Genomic DNA, 14,991 nt, shown 5'->3' with positions numbered 1-14,991 from the left:
ACTTGCAATTTGCTCATTTCCTTTCATATCACTATGAATTTTAATTCATATGAATTTGATTCCTTTGAATGTAATGGATTTTAAAACACAAGTATGTCACTAGCATACTGGATCTAGTCTGCACACTATAGTTAAATATCTTTGATGCTTATATAGCACTGTTAGCAGATTTTCAGAGGTTGTCCTTTTCTTTTAGTTTTTATAGTTCAGTGTTTTCTGTTCTTAACTTTGAGCTGTTTGCACATTTATGTTCTTTACTGAAGCATTTCCTATTTTGAAGAGATGCAGCTTAGTCTCTGAATGTGTGCGCCCTTTGTTTGCTGTCATTTTTTGTAGGTAACAAAGATTAGGCTCTTCTAAACTTGCATAAAGAAAAGACTTACAGTAAGCATTTCTAAACAGATTTACTGATACACTTTTCCTCTAAATGTGTGCTTTTCTTTCAGAGTCTTTGCTCTATAAGTGATCATTCATGAAGATTTTTTTCCATGTAATTTAAAGGAAAAAAAGGCAGTATTTGGTGTTAGAGAGTCTGGGCATCAAATAGCCCTGGGTTTAATTCCTGGCCTCGAATACCTATTAACTGTATGACTTGTACAACTTTAAACTTCTTAAATATGTTTCTTTATTCATAAAGGAGGGAATTGGAGAGGTCATTATGTTAAGTGCTTAGCCATTGGGGCTAGGCTTTCAACAAACGTTAATTCCTTCTCTTATTGTGATAAAGGTATCTTGTATTTCTGAGAAAATTAACTAGTTTGATCTCCAAATTGCCCATCCATCTCTTCCATGGAATTAATTTTACCTGTCTCTTTTGCAGGAATGAAGAGTTGGTCACCCAAATTTAATATTATAGTGAATGACAGAGGTGTGTTTGCTTTACCTCTAACTAACAAGTATATGACTCGTAACACGTATCTGGATCGATGACTATGTTACCATTAAATATTAGTTGTCACAATGAGTTCATTAGGCAACTCCCTGGGGAGTACCTGAAGCTGCTAAACCTTTGGCGAGTCAGAAGTAGCTCCCTCTTGAGGCTTTTGGCTGGGGGAGAGGGCACACTGTCACTGTTATGAATGAAAATAACACTCAGTCAATTACTTAAACTGAGACTGCCAGGCCAGCATAATCTAGTGCAGTGATGTGTCATCATCACTCCTGGAAAACTAACCACAGTTCCACACTTTTGTGACCAAGAGCAGACTACTCACTCTCCAGAGAGTATTTTGGAAAACATAATTGCCTTTCTAGTTATTGTAACTATTTTTTTTTCCCAGAAGGAGAAGAAGAATAAAAACTTTGCAAGTTTTTGGGAGAGGGAGAGGTAATAAATATTTAAAATAGAATATTATTAATCATTTCCACTTCCTTATATTTTTATTATTTTCTTATGTGTTTTTTTGCCAAAAGAATGTATTTTTTTCTTTTTACATTATTTAATATTGAAGTAAATTCAGAAAATTAGAATTAACACATATAAACCAAATGAAAAGGGACTTTCAATTATGAATTTGTAAAGTCTTTGTAATGTAAAACTTTAAATTTAAGACCAGAGTACTTTCAAAACTGCCTTGTCTGTCAAGATCAGAGTGGGAAACTCTTGGCCCCCTACAATGCCTGGTTTTTAATATAAAGATGAGTGTTTATTATTGAATAGAAGTTAAAGTGTGCTAGCCCACCTTATTCATCCAAATAATCAAATCAATGTTAAAACTTGGCATTATTATGATGATAAAAGATTTCCTGTGTAAGTCTTTTTTGTGAACGTATGTTTTCATTTGTCTTTGGTAAATATCTAGGAGTGCAATTGCTAAGTCTTACAATAGATGTATGCTTATTATTTTTTCAGAAATTGCTAAGCTTTTTCCGAAGTGATCATGCCATTTCACATTCCCACTAGTAACATGAAAATTTCAGTTGCTCCACATTTTTCCAGCATTTGGAGTTGTCACTTGTTTTCATTTTAGCAGTTCTACTGTTTGCATAATGGCATTTCACTGTGGTTTTAATATACATTTCTGTAATGATATTGAACATTTTTAATGTGATTATCAATAATTTGTATATCGTCCTTCAAGAAGTATATATTCAAGTCCTTGACCATTTTAAGAAACTCTATATTATTATTGACTTGTAAGATTTCTTTGTATGCTCCAGAAACAAATATGTCAAGTATATCTTTTGTAAATATTTTTCTCCAGTCTTGATTTGCCTATTCATTTTCTTAATGATGTCTTTTGATGAGGCCAATTTTTTTATTTTGATGGAGATTATCAGATTTCCATTCTTTACTTTTATGTTAGTTCCCATTTGTGACGTGACAAAACAACCTGTGGGTATACCTATATCATGAAGATATTATTCTGTCTTCTTTAACATTTTATAGTTTCTTTTATATTTTGGTCCTTGATTCATGCCAAGTCAATTTTTGTGTATACTGTAAGGTAAGTGTTGAGTGAAAGCATTTCCTTTCCATATAAATTTTTACTTGTTTCAGCACCATTTAATGAAAAGACTTCTCTCTCTCTAATAAATTTCAATGACACCCTTGTTAAAATTAAGTGAATGTATTTTCTAAAAAGTTTCGTGGATCTATCTTTATGCTTATGCAACAACCCTGTCTTGATTACTGTGGCTTTAAAACAATTCTTGTAATCAAGTAGTTTAAGTCCTCAAATTTTGTTTTGCCTTATCAAGAGTTTTTTTTTTCTACTTTGAAAAAGTCTTTTGCATTATTATATAAATTTTAGAGTCAACTTGTCAATTTCTATACAATCTTGCAGGGATTATGACTGGAATTTCAATATATCTGTCTGTCAACATAGGAATAGTCTAACAATAATGAGTGTCATTTCATGGACTTATCCTATCTCTCAATATATTTTGGTCTTTCATTTATCTCAGGACTATATTGAATAGTTTAGTTTAGAAGTCTTATACAGCTTTTACTAAATTTATTTATAAGTATTTTTGCAGTTGATGATATTACAAATTGAGTTCTTTACATTTCATTTTTCATTTGAAATAAAACAAATAATTTTGTATATTGACTTTGTATCCTGTTACATTGCAAAATTCACTTACTGATTTTAGTAACTGCTTTATAAATAATTTTGTCATTCTACATAGACATAATTGTGTCTTCTGTGTATGGAGTTTGATTTTTTTTCCTTCTCAGTCTTTATATTTTTTTTCTTACTTTTCTTGCTTAATTACATTGTCTAGAACCTCCAGTAAAATGTTAAACTTAATTGGTGGGAGTGACATACTTGCTTTGTTTCAGATATTAGGATGAAAATGTTTAATATTTTGTCTTTTGTTCAGGTGTTAATTCAGATCTTTCATAGTTGCACTTTATCAGATTAAGGAAGTTTAATTCCTGGTATGCAGGAAATGTTTGAATTTTATTAAGATGCTTTCTCTTTCTCTGAATCTATGAAGAAAATAATGTTCATTTTTTAGTTATTAATATAGTGAATTTCATTGATTGCTTTTGAGATTTTAAAATTAACCTTTCATTCCTGATATAATCCCTATGTAGTTATGTATTATCTTTTTATATATTCTGATTTTTATTTGCTAATATTTTATAAAGGAATTTTAAGTCTTTGTTCTAAAAGTATATTTTTAGTTTTATTTTCTTTTAATTACACAGATTTTGGTATCAGGGTTATACTGTCCTCTATTTTCTGAACATTTGTTCAGTATTGATATTATTCTTCCCTTAAATTTTGGTAAGATTTATTCAACAACCCATCTGTACCTAAGATTTTCTTTATAAGATGATTTTTTTAAAATAAATTCAAATTTTAAAATAGAGGATAACTCTGATTTTTCTATTTTCTTTTATGTCAGTTTTGGAAAGGTATAATTTTTTTTCATGAATTTGTTCATGTAAGTTATCAAATTCATTGGCAAAAATTCTTTAATATAACTTTGCCTTCATATAATGTCTACAGAATCCTCAGTTCTGTCTTCTTTTATCTTTACATTGATAATTTAATGTAAAAATTTCTCTCTTATTCTTTCATTGGTCTTGCTAAATGTTATAAATTTACAGAGAACCAACTTTAGACTTTATTAATTTTCTCTAGTATTCTTGTGATTTTGAATGCATTGATATTTTTCCTTCTACCTTGCTTTCTATTTCATTCATTCTTTGTTTCTACTCATTTTGTAGTTAATTTGCTCATCTTTTTTAAACTCTTAAGGTGGTAACTGAGATCATTAATTTTAAACTTTTTTCTTTCATCGTTCAAGCATTAAAATCTACAAATTTTACCCCAATTACTCACTGCTTTAGCTGTATCTTATGAATTTTATTAGGTAGACTTTTCATTATCATTCAATTGGATTTATTTTCTCATTTCCCTAGTGATTTCATACTTTATCCATGGATTATTTAGAAGAGAGTTGTTTAATGTCCAAATATCCAATATCTTTTCCCAATCCAGAACATCTTCTCACAAAGGTAGAGGCATTAAACCAGAATGTTAGGCACATCACAGGCAATCCACTAAGAAATTACAAAGACAGAAAGACAGAAAGGAACCTCATCTTTTAGAGGAGATAAAATCCATTACATAAATACTCTCAAGATAAACAACAACTAGTCCTCAGATGAGAGGACTTTATAATACCACTTATCAAATATAGTTTATCCTAAATACATTTGGTAGTTGGAGTGATAATCTGTGCTGATTAATTGGCTTTATCCAAAGGAAAAATAAAATTCTTATATTTTTATGACAAGAGGCAATTTTGAAACTTGTAGCTAAGCTCCCTCAAAAGTTAGGTTCTTACTTGCCCCCAGTTACTGGGAAATAGTGTACTATCTTTCCTGATAATTACATTTCAAGAAGATCATCATTAGGTTTTTAGGCAAGTTGTGGTTATTTATCTAGCAAGTCCATAGCATAGCAAAGCAAAGCATTTATCAGAATCACTGTAGAATAACAGTTACTGAATTTTTAGGACGTTAGCATATTAATTTGCCTTAGAGGAATAACCTTTGAATGTATAATACCATTGGTGAATGGTTAAATCACATTATACAATACAAAAATATTTTTCTTAGTCATACATTACTTTTACATATTGTTGTGCTGTTATTATTGCTTGTATTTTCAAGTGATTAATGATCTAAATATTATTTGGTAATTCCTTATGGTAATTCCAATTCAAGCATAAGGAGTAGTTTAACTCTAGAGCTTGATAATCTAAAATTTTAATTAAGAGATTTCCTTGCAAGGTCTAATAAATTTCTCCCAAGTTTTAATCAATCACATAAGTAGCATTATATTTATATGACAATTTAGGCCCTTTAGTAATTATTCTATCTGCCCCAGTAATTTTTCCCAAAAGTGAAAACAAAAACATCCACAGCCATTATCTAGTGTCAAAGATTTATTATGAAGCATCCATTGAAAGGTACAGATTAAACTTCCAGTGTTTAATTTATATGTGACTAATTGTTTAGGTATTGAGGACATGCTTATCCTGTAAGGCACTTTTTATTTTTTTTGCATCCAGTATAAATCCAGTTTATACTATTATAACAGTCAACCAAATCTCCATGAACAATGGGCATATTTCCGTTTATCTATACTGGGCCTGCAGAAAACTTACATCTTAAAGTTCATCAAGTGATAGTAGATCAGTTTTTTGTTTTTTACAGTTTCTCCCTGTAAATGCCAAATTTGTTTGTATGTAAATTAGATTTTTTTTTTCCTTTTCTACATTGTCCTTTCAATAAAGCCACTTAACAAAACCAGTTAACATCCTTTCAATAAAACCAGTATCAAATTTAAGGCTTGAATACCTGGATACATGTTACTTATTTTTACTTTGTCATTATTAAAAATTAATGAAGATGGGTTGTTCTATAGTTGGGGAGTTGTGTGGATAGTCAGCTTCCCTTGGCCAACTGTATTCCTTGATGTGGTGATCCGGACTTGGACATGCTTATTCCATCAAAAGAGCAAAGTCTACTATTTCCAGAACTCTATCCAGGAGCCAGTGTATCTACTGAAAGTATACTTTGGGGTTCTTCTGCAAAGTTCTGGGCACAAAGAAAAGAAGCTTTTAAATGATTAATATCAACTGGCATAGAAAGTGTACGGATGACTAGGAGCCCTGGGTAGCTTTTCAAAGATGATCCAAATAGGAAGGGCTGGTTTTCCTCACATTGAGATAAGAAAAATGTAAATTATATGATGCTTTGGTTTCTCTTCATTCATCAGCTTAGTAGCTTGTTTATTTGCCTTTCTCCAAGTGATTAATGCAACTACGCTCCATCCTGTTGTCTTCACACAGGAACACAATCTTTTATCTAACTCTCAGTTATTCTCCTATCAGGCCTCTATCATGTCTGCTTTTCTAACTACATGGAGTGTGGGTGATAAGTGCATTTTGGAGGTAGAATTGGGCAAAGACAAGAAGTAGATCCAGGCTGGGCCACAAGGCTCTTAAACCTGTTACCTCAAACAGAACAAGTGATGAAGTTATGTCCTCATTATTCTTTACAGGGAAACTTACTAATGAAGGGAACTACCTGTTTAAAAACTCGTCACGTCATCGTTTGTCAGTCAGTTTGGGTCAAAGGATAAAGAGATACATGAGAAGAGAGGGATCAGGGGCAGCAGAGAGAGGAGGAAGAAGGTTCTGTGAAAGGCAAAGAGCCTTTAATTCTCACATTTTCTCTTCTATTTTTCTCAATCTTTTCTTTTGGCAATCCGAATTATTTTTTGGTCTTTTTTTTCCCCTTAAGAGTTATATTTATTGCATAAATGCCAGTAATTTACTTGCTTAGACAAGGCCTAAGAGCCCAAGCAAATACGTTTATTTATCCAAATCAAAAGAACCATCCTTAGGCCACTGCAAGACTGGATTCTCATATACCCATCTCAAATATGACAGAGAGTTATTACCCCTTTCAGGGAAAAGGATGTGAGAAAATTCCTTTTCCTGCAGGAAAAATCCCTGGCTTGCCATATTTTCCAACCATAAGAAGATCCTGACAGAATTTCAGAGCCCATATTACCCATACCCGTACTATTCAAGTAGTAAAATCTTGAATTTGAAGAGCGTGATTTGTCATACTTGTATCCCAAAGCACTAGAAATCCAGAAAGGATACTTTATATTTCAGGATCTCTTATTTGACTGTTATGTGGCCACAGACCTTCACCAGGTCCACTCAATTTAGAAACTGCCCAGACTTTAAAGATGGCTTGCACTGACATTTCTGTTGCCTCTCTACTGAGGCATTCCATTTTAGCTCAAGAGATGGGGTGGGACAGTTCTAATTTTCATTGTAGATATGGTATATTCTTCCTTTAACCCAATTCTGCAGGTTAAATGTTTGTCTATCCTGTGAAGTTCTCAGTTGTTTAAAAATGTAAACTAATCGTGAGTCTTATGTTAATCCAAGTACAACTATTCACCAGAGGCTGGTAAGCTGCTCTTTAATCACTAATTCTAATAACCATCTTAGTAAAGGCTCCCAAGGGAGCTGTTTATATGTATTAACAAACTGGCTCAACTCTTAACTGTGTATTCTTTAGTTTCTGTCTTTTTAATTTAACTAAATGGTTAAATATTGCATTTTGCCCACCCTCAGTTTCAGCTTGGACTTTGCTTTCATTACTAATAGTAAACTATTGCGATCATGAGATTCAACTTGTTTGTTATCCTTCTCTCAAGGAATCAGTTCTGTGCTGCCTGAAAACTATTGTTTTACATATATATATGTATGTGTGTGTGTATATATATTTTTTTCATTTTTTGGTTTTTTTGTTTGTACTTTTTGTTGTTTGGGTTGGAAGGAAAAATCCAATCCCTGTTCCTGCATCTTGGTTGATAATTATATATTTGATATTGATAGATATTGTAATACTAGTAATGTAGAAAGGACTTCTCTTACAAAATAATAAGAATCATAGTTTCTTAGTGCATAAATTTCCTGAAATTAAGATAAGGAACCTCACAAATTTTTTTCACAAGTTCCAGGATGTAGTGCACAGCTACTATTTGGATTCAAAGTTAATCTTGTATCTTTTTCTCTTTATATATTTATATAATTTAACTTATTAGGTTATTTGCATATTATTCTATTTAGATATTTTCAAGAGCAGACTTAAATAAAGTTTTAAATATTCTTTCAACTTTTCTTAGACTAATTCCCAAGAACTGTAAATGCATTATTCTGCTATTCTCAGTAAATGTCTAAATGTCTTCTATAATTAATATAAATTATGTTAAAGAGATATTCATTAAATTTTACAAGGGAAAACCCTAATAGAAAAGTGCCTGAAAATGGTTATAAGAAACATCCATGTATAAAACACCATGAATCCCTGTGAGCACATTCATCTTATACCATCCTTTTGGTTAATAAGAAAATGTCATGGAAAAAGCAACACTGAAGAGTAAACTAAAAGCCTAGTTCAAAAGGAATACAGATCTCTCCTACGGTTGTAGAAGTACCTCTTAATGTGATTTTGCTTAATTCTGACTCTTAAGCTTAAGGAGAAATTCTAGTGGAACTAAGTGATTACATTTTAATTATGACCTACTTTCAAACAGAGTCGATTGGCAGAACTCCATGCACTTAATAAGTAGCTGTATCTCCTGAAATACATTAGGTCGAGCCATGGTTATTGCACACATATTCAATGAACATTTCAAATTAAAGCAGCTGGCTCCATGAATAGGTTAAGTGAAGATCAATTTACATTCTTTCACTGCTTTCCTGCTGCAGTTCTCAAATGTAAAAGCAAAATGACATAATTTCTCATTATAAATAGAGCAAATCTAGATATTGAGAACCAAACCATTTTAAAGGTATTGTCCATTCTTTCCTACCCTTGAACAGATTATCAGACATGTAACTTATGAAGGCATCTTACATTATGATTACTTGTTTATATTAAAGTAGGGGCCAAGGGGAATAAAATTTATACATGTCTGCTTGTTAGCAGCTCTGTCAAGAAACACTTTATATTAGAGGATATATATACAAGATAATATGATTATGTGTGTTATTTTTGAGTGCCAGTGACCCATGTTATTTCTCTTCTCATGGTGGATAATTAAGGTCTGATTTTCTTACAGTAAAGGAAGCTAACCACTTAGGTGCATGAATAAATCAAGATATAAACAGAGGATGAAGTCTTGAGTAAAATTTATTTAGGTGAAATCAATATAAACTGTTGACTGAGTTCAATCAAGTGAACTTTTTAACTTGGGAATATAACTAATCAATAATTACACAAAAGATGTTTTAGTACTATAATAAAGATGAGGAAAATATTTAGAAGGAAAAAATTAAAAGATCTCATCATAATAAAGTTTAACCTGACCTCAGGAAAAGTATGCCTAGTAACTTTCTATATATGCAAATTTTTCTGTTCTCAAGAAATTACCAACTGAACAAAAATTGCTCTTCAGTTTTTAATTTGGTTTTCAAACTAGCAATCAACTTTAAAGATAACATAAACTGAGTAACCTCTTCATATTTCACAGGGTAACAATATTTTTTACCTTATCCTAAAACAGCATTTTCCAAAATATTTTCTGTGATACACTGGTTCTAAGAGATACCAGTAGGTGTTTATGACTATAGAAAAAAGGGAGAGAGGGTTTCCCGTTTAAAGAGACTTGGAAATTGCTAGATTAAAACTACTTCTTTACCTTAGAAACTTAAATATGCTTATAATCACAGCAAATACCCAAGTAGGGAAATCTAGTGTGCATCTTCCTCAAACTGATTTTGCCACAGAACCCATTTTTAGGAAGAATACCTTGTAGATTAGGTTCTATGAAATGTTAGTTTAAAAAACACTTTTCAAAACCTTTTGGGGAAAAAACCTTTTCAGCTTAATATAAAAATACTTATCTGAAATGACAGACTGAAGTGACTTATGCATATTACCTCATAGCCTCTCTTGCTGACTCAAGAAGCCCTGGATAAAATTTTTATAAATACCTTAATTTCTTCAGTGTATTTTATACCTGAGAAAACTGTATGACCCTAAACTAGTTAGTGCCTTATCTCATGAACATTTCTTGTAAACTGTCCTGGCAGAGTATTAAATGACATATTTAATCAGCAAAGAACATTTAACATTAGTATAGTAGCCGATACAAAGCTGGCAGTCTCCTTTTTCCTTTTTCTGCCAAGTGCCACCGTGTTGTTGGTCCCATGAGAGTGACCTCCTTGCTGAGACTGGCTGAGAAGGGGAGAAGAGGTGAGAACCCTCTGATTCTTGACGCAGCAAGAAATTGCTTTTTCTAATGCTTCTGATGAAATCTGATCTCTTTCCCACTTGACAGAAATCTGAAACTTACTCTGTAATTAATCAACAGCCAGAGCTCTGTGGAGTTATTTTTCCTTCTCCTAGAAAACCAGAGATTAAATGCAAAATCCTTTCATGTTTAGCAAAGTAAAATTTGTGTTCTCTCTCTTCATATTGTCAACTTCTAATTTTTCTCCTCTTTGTAGTTTTACCTTTATTGACCTGAAATTACTTCTGACCCTCACACACATTCTCTCCCAGTCAAGCTTCTAATCCTTAGAGCCTGTGGTTGTTGCCCTTATTTATTAAAATTCCTCTAGACAAACAGATACTCATATAAAGGGAGACCTGGGGGAGTGTCAATCTCATGTGCAGACTCACTGCGTGAATCCAGTAGTCAAGTAATTATCCTGTTTCAAAACTGAGACACAGACAGTGGCCTGGCCAGAACCAGTCTTTGGGATTAGGACATTTCCCTACAGATACTATAATTTCCACAATCTACAATTGCTCTATACATTTTATGATTCTTAAGGTGTCATTTACTTTCCTTCTGAATCTTAATATTCATTTTAACAAGGTGTATCAAAATGTATAACAATACATAGAATTTTGGATAGAATATTGGCCAAAATACTTGCTGTATCATTGTATGTCTTTAGAATCTATTGCTTCTAGAAAAAAAAAAAAAGACCTCTTCAAATCAAAGTTTGTCAGTTTTTAAGTCAGATAATTATGAGAATACCAAACTGTCCTTGTATTTCAATCTGCTGTAAATTGAGTTCAGGGCTGATAATAATTTTGCACATAGAAGGCTGTCTCTTGGAAATAAACATCTTTTTGAAGCATCTGCAGTCTGTCATTTGAGAAAGATGGCCCTTCCATTTTGCCTCTAGTCCTTGCATATCAATCCAATCTCAAGGTATTCCTACAGTTTTGTACCCTGAGTGGTACTTTAGCCAAAGATCCAGGGAAATAAAAATTATAGTAATAATTTAAAAAAAAACGCAGTACTCAGGAGCTTATTTAATTCAATCCATTCTACTTAAATCTTTAGAAGATTGAAGGGTAGGGGAGGTGAGTAGGAAGAAAAGAGTCTGTAGAGTGAATGATCTTTTATTTCTTGCCTTGGTTTGTAAGGTAATATTTTGACAACCAGCCCTTAATAAATAAAAGGAAAGAAGTAAGTTTAGAAGTAATAGACTGTACACCAGAAATTGACACAACATTGTAAACTACCTATACTTCAGGTATAAAACACACACATACACACAAAAGCCATTAAAATAAAATAAAATTAAATAAAAATAAAATAAAATAAAATAAAATACTTTACTGATGGTAGGTGGAAAAAAAAGAAGTAAGTTTGAAAAGTGTGAACCAGCACAGAGAGAAGTAAGAAAGCATTGCAACAAGCTAAACTGTCACTGGCCTGGAACAGAGAGCATAATTTTGAACTTTGATTAAACAAAAATCTTTAACCCTTTATTTTCAGCCCACATGGCTCATAGCTGAAATTATACTTTTTGTCTTTCCTTTGGTAGAAAAAAATATTTTATTTTCATGGGGAGAGCAAAAATTAGCAAAGGAAGTTAAAGTTCCTTAGGTTCATAAGGCCCAGCCTCTATATGAGGACTATATTTTTCGCTCCAGATTTCCAGAACAATCATAAACAAACAAAACTTGAGACCATCAGTTGACGATTTTTTCTTCAGAAAAACTGAGTCAGTCGTAATAAATAATCCTCATATATATTTTTTTGAAGATAATATTTTTATGAGAAACATGCACACTTTAAAACATATTCTCACAAACTGCTACGTAGACTACTAGTTGCCATGTAATAGTAGCAGTGAACTCTGCATGCAGTCTTTGTGGTTTCTCCCCAATACTGGAGCTCCTTTAATGTAAAAAGCTACATTGTAGGTCAAGATTTTTTGTTATCAGTTACATTTTTTTGTATGTTCAGTTTCTTTCTATAAATGTTATCTAAGCTAGATTTTCACAGTATTGACATGGAAATCTTTTTAGATGGAAACATAGTTATCTCCTTTTGTTTCATCTTGAATGGCAGACAGAAGAAAGTCCTCCTTCCCACCCATTCAGAGATGCTCAGATACCTAAATTTCTAGATGAATTCTCATAACTTTTGGCTTTGCCTCTCATTTATATATTTATTGTTGTTATTGATAATTATAATATTATTATTGGTATTCATGTTATCAATATACCAATATGTGAATTAACTTGTTGATGTTTTATCACTTATAACTATTGATAATTTTGTTATAATTAATAATATTATAAAAATCAAACACAATATTGATGGTAATGAATATCAGTAAGTGAATGCTAACAATATGACAAGCATCGTACTGGTTATATTTGATGTTTAATTTAACCCTCTAAATGACCCTTTTAAAATAAATATTATTTTCCTTTTTTTGATTTGGAAGCTGAGAATTAGAAAGGCTAATTAACTTACCCATAGTCACTTAGCTTGTAAATTGCTATACAGAATTTAAATGCAGTTTTGTTTGATTCTTAGCCACTATGCAATGTTGTCTTGTTTTCCTCTTCTTTTAAATGTTTAATGTATTTTTATTTTTTTATCCTTTATTGGTCTTTTATAACCTAGGAGGGATGACTGTACTTGACCATTTCCAGTAAATTTTGTTGATAGTAAAAAGAAGTTGAATCTATGTTTAAGTGGTAATTAAAATAGGGAATAGAGATTCTGCCAGAAGTAGAAATCACACAGAAAGATAAAATTTCACAGGAAAAGAAAGCTAGAGACATGTGTCAGAAAGTTTTGGAGTGTTTCTAAAAGTGCAATTTTATACAGTACTATTTAAAACAATTTTTATTCATTCTTTTTATACTAACTGTATTCATTTATTTTGTGCTTGTAATATGCAGACATTCTGATGGACATTTAAAGTGAAACAAAAATGCATAAAATGTGATTTCTGTCCTCAAGTAACACACGTTTCTGTGGGAGGGTTGAAATAAGACAAGACAAAAGTCACAATGCAATCAGTTCTCTTGGACAATTGTAAGTATCTTAGCAGATCAGAAGCATAAGGATTGGGTCATCTTAAAAATGACCATTTACTATATTTTTACTATGAATAAATATATTTATTCATTTATTTCTCCCATTTCTTCTGCTAAAATAAATATTGTAGAAATAATTTGCAGGAATAAAATATTCCCACTTACCACCTTCAGACAGTGTGCAATGGGGATGTTGTGAATAATATGGTATAAATTAACATAAATATAGAAAATATTGAATGAAATAAACATTTATACAACATATTAAATATAATTAACTTTACTCAATGCCTTATATTTTAGTATGTATCTATAGGAAACAAATTTCCACCAAAAAAGGCAGAATAAACATTTCCCTCACCCATTAATCTTGTGACTAAATATAGCATTGTGAAGGACAGAAGGGAATAGTGGTAAGATTATCATAAGGAAAGATATTCTCTGTATGAGGCCAAATAAAACTTAAAGGTAAAGTACAGTGAATACAAAGGAAATTACTATTTGTTCTTTTCCCACACATAGGATGATTGCCCAGCACCATGCCACTCTCCGTATTATAATTTTTTTTGGATACTAAAATGAAGTCTGTTTCCTTGTGGAAACACTTGTTTTTGCTAATTGATTTTCTTATATTCTCTTTAAAAATAACCACCATCATCTGCAAGTCCAAGGCCAGAGATCAAATGAGTTGAAATGGAAAAAAAAAATTACCACATTTTAAATAGTTATATTCTTCAACTCAGTCTTACTAAAAGAATTTCTTTTTCAAAGAGAAAAAAATCATGTTGGGAATGCTCAGATATGAGTCATGCTTCACAGCTGATGGTAATTTTCATAATCTCACAAGCAGAAACCAAAGTGTCTTAACTATTCTTAAACTTCCTCTCCACGCATTGCACCTTTCAGGATGTCACCCTCCTTGAATACTAAATTCTCCTTTGGCAATGATCATGTTTATCTAACAGAAGCTCTGGTAAATAAACATAGGGGGTATTTAATAATTGTTAGATTTTTAGAGAAACTATTAGAAAATGGGTGTGTGTATGTAAAGACAATAAAGATAATTGTTAAGTCTGTGTCAATATTGAAGAACAACATCTCTATTTAAAACCACATCTTTTATTTTGATTACTGCAGTGTACAAGCTAAGAGTACAGATATCCTGAAGTGATAAATGTGGAGCTTTGGAGGAACCAAAAGAAGTTCAATGTTAGAAGCAAGTTGATATGAGATATGGTCAAAAGAAGGAGAAAAAGAGACTATGGAAGTCACAGCCATGAGAGTTTTGAATACAGTGTACCCATAGTCTATGTTGTGGCTTTTATTCTTGGCCTAGGGAAAAATCATTTTACTACCACCTTCACCTGCACCTCCAGGATGTACCCTTTTCTTGCTTGTCCTTCCTAGAAATATTCTGGGAGGATCTTTGTGTGTGTGTGTGTGTGTGTGTGTGTGTGTGTATGTATTTCATTTGTCTGATTTTTAATTAGTTTTTACTATTATAAAATAGTTTATCATGAAATTTTATATATTCTTTCTCCAGTGTTTTCTGTTGCAAATGTTACTACTATGAACATTTTTGTGAATATCTCTTAGTGAACATTGCCAAGCAGGCATGTCAGGGATTCTGCTTA

General features: G+C 31.8%; 1 long non-coding RNA gene across 2 annotated transcripts in view; it reads left to right on the top strand.

Annotated features, from left to right (window-relative positions):
* LOC140697867 (uncharacterized) overlaps positions 1–14,665 on the top strand; it is a 66,821-nt gene extending 52,156 nt beyond the window's left edge. Inside the window, exons 4-6 of one of the 2 annotated variants that reach the window (XR_012075241.1) lie at positions 1,281–1,327; positions 13,220–13,355; positions 14,495–14,665. This is a non-coding gene — a long non-coding RNA (uncharacterized lncRNA). The remainder of the gene's footprint in view (positions 1–1,280; positions 1,328–13,219; positions 13,356–14,494) is intronic. The other variant, XR_012075242.1, reaches the window with a different exon arrangement.
* Positions 14,666–14,991: the final 326 nt, after the last annotated feature.

Source organism: Vicugna pacos, chromosome 8 (assembly GCF_048564905.1).
Source record: "Vicugna pacos chromosome 8, VicPac4, whole genome shotgun sequence".
In the NCBI taxonomy this organism is placed as follows: Eukaryota; Metazoa; Chordata; class Mammalia; order Artiodactyla; family Camelidae; genus Vicugna; species Vicugna pacos.
The sequence above is the reverse complement of the archived record's forward strand: the minus strand, read 5'-3'. Positions and strand labels throughout refer to the sequence as shown.